This window comes from Micropterus salmoides, unplaced genomic scaffold, assembly GCF_014851395.1.
Source record: "Micropterus salmoides isolate LMB-PRFRI ecotype aquatic unplaced genomic scaffold, ASM1485139v1 Ms_hic_scaffold_12, whole genome shotgun sequence".
Lineage (NCBI taxonomy): Eukaryota > Metazoa > Chordata > Actinopteri > Centrarchiformes > Centrarchidae > Micropterus > Micropterus salmoides.
In genome coordinates, this window is record NW_024040263.1 from 2843587 (window position 1) to 2846209 (window position 2623).

General features: G+C 37.0%; 1 long non-coding RNA gene across 1 annotated transcript; it reads left to right on the forward strand.

Moving 5' to 3' along the window:
* The first annotated feature begins 245 nt into the window (after positions 1-245).
* Positions 246-1609, forward strand: LOC119898669. The gene is made up of 4 exons (XR_005443617.1): positions 246-619; positions 782-916; positions 1312-1380; positions 1511-1609. It is a non-coding gene; the product is annotated as an uncharacterized LOC119898669 (long non-coding RNA).
* The last annotated feature ends 1014 nt before the right edge of the window (positions 1610-2623 follow it).

The window sequence follows — 2623 nt, forward strand, 5'->3', positions numbered from 1 at the left end:
AGACAAAAAGGTAAATATATTTGAAATAATAAACATTTTACCAAAAAATAAGTATAGTATAGGCTTGACTGGGGAAAAGTGCAGGAGAAAGGACATGAAGCAATATAGTATAATATGAATTTTGGTCAGTGTTTCAAAAAAGCGATCCATATGATTTATCATGTAAATTTATTTTCGGACATACATTTCCCAATAAATGGGAACATGTTGTAAAGGTACAACTACTAGGCCGTTCATCCTCAAAACCTTAAAGGTTAGGTATAAAGTACAAAACTGCTTGTAAATACACTATATAACATGGTATAAATAGAAGAAGAAAAACACTACATGGTAAAACAGAAAAATGGCCAATTCTAAATGTTGTTCTGCTGTTTTCTTAAAATAAGGCCTTCCTTCAAAATTTATTTAAAGTTTTTTTCTTTCAATACCCAGACTGTCCATAGTAACCAGCATGTATTGACTTCCTGTTAATCCTGACTTGCAGTTAACCTTACTGTGGAAAAAGAGGGACACAGAGGTGGTCGTTGCATTGGTCCCTTCACAGATTAAGGGGCGCAACATCCTTATCCACCACAGTGAGCTACGCACACTTCGACCACACCAGTGGTTGACAGGGGAGGTACGTGAGTGTATTTTAAGTATATAAAGATTCACTCTACAATGTAGGATTTATTGTATTTACATTTTTAGAATTACATCAAGGAATGTTCCGAAACTCAGAAAGGAAAGTTCCACAAATGTTGGAATGTGTAATAATTGGCTATTATGTTGTTTATGCCAGGTTATTGAGGCCCTGTTTCATGTTGCTGCCCATACATTCAGTGTGGTGGACACCATCTACTTGATGAGTCATTACACTACAGGTGGGATACTGTTCGGTGACAGAACTGAGCTACCCCGTCACAGTTTACCAAAGGTAATATGCTGTATGTGTTTTGTATGGTTTGTTTTGTTGTGTGCGGTGATGGTGTGTGGTGGGTTTGGGAAATGGAAGTTTACACTCATTATCTACATACAGTAAAACATGGGCTTAGAATCAATCAAGTCTTCATTACAAACAATTACAAAATTGAGATAATGCATTACTTTATCCTTGTTCCTCGTTCAAAGTGTGCTCACCAGGAAAAATCCCCTCATTAATCCTTTGGTTGAAAGTAAATGTCTTTCTATTGGATATCCTTACCAACAGTTCTCTAAAGATAAATACAAAAAGAAAGGGCATCAAAACACATTTGTCAGTGGATAACTATGGATTTGTCATTAGAAGTCTGTATGTTTGTTTTCATCATTTTGTATTTCATACAATTGTAGGTAAACTTTGAGAACTATGAAGCTGTTCTGTCATTTGTGCTTGTCAACAACAACCACTGGAACTTTCTGGTTTGTAACTCTGTTGTTATTTGTTATTTTATTATTTTGTTTGTCTTTGAATGTACACCATTTCACTTTTGAAAAGCAATGAAACGAAAAGTATTTGTGATTAAGATACATTTCCTTTTTTCTGTGACAGTACATTAATGCTAAAACCAGCACAGTATTCTTGATGGATCCAGCCCCCATGTCATCTGAATTGGAGGACTCTAAACGGGCTGCTAAAAGAATACAGTAAATCAACATTTAAGCTTTTTTTTTTATTTGATTATAAATATGTCTACGGTGAGTTTTGAAACCTGCAATAATAAGTTGGTGTTGAAGTGTACAAGGTAGATTTAATTGTTATATCACAATAGGGTTGTAAAATTAAATCCAACCCTTCTGCTACAACGCAGACGTTATTCAGTACAGAACACTCATAAAATAGTGAAATATTTTGCATGGAGCAGTGCTGAGGATGAATTTGAATTAGAATTTAAAAGTCTAACAGCCTGGGGAAAACGCTGGCCTGCAATCTGGTGGTATGACAGCAGAGACTTGTATATCTCTTACCAGAAGGCAGCAGGGTGAACAGGCTGCAGACTGGGTGGGTACTGTCCTTTAGTGTCCTTGGGGCTCTGTAGGCACCTCACCTCACCAATATCACTGATGCTTAGTAGAATGGTACCAATGATCTTCTTGGCGGTTATAATCACCCACTGCGGAGCCCTCCTGTCCTGGGCCGTGCACATCCCATGCCAGGTGGTGATGTTTCCAGTCAGGATGCTTTCTATGGCTTCTCTATTAAAGTTGACAAGAATTTGGCATGGGAATGTAGAGTTCCTAAGATTCCTTGAGAAATTGTTTTATTACTTATATAAAGTAGCCTAATATTTATGACTGCCCTCTCCCCATCCCTCAAGCATTTGCAATGATGAGATGAATACAAACATTGGTTATTCACTAGTGTTACCAAATGTCTGTGAGCGGATATTATCTTTTGACCTACACACTGTATCTGTTTAAAGTGTATTAACGTTTACTTATTCAGGGAATACTTCAGGATGAGAAGGACATGCCACAGCAAAACAGACTGGGTGGATGTAAAGTGGAAAGGGGGAGTTATGTGCCACCCAGTTCAAAAAGACGGAAGCAGCTGTGGTGTGATTGTTGTTAAGGTAAGCTAAGGAGATCATTTGATTTTTATGTTAAAAACAATTTTATGTGAATCAAATCTGTTTCTACAGTATTTTTGTGAAGCATTCTTGTC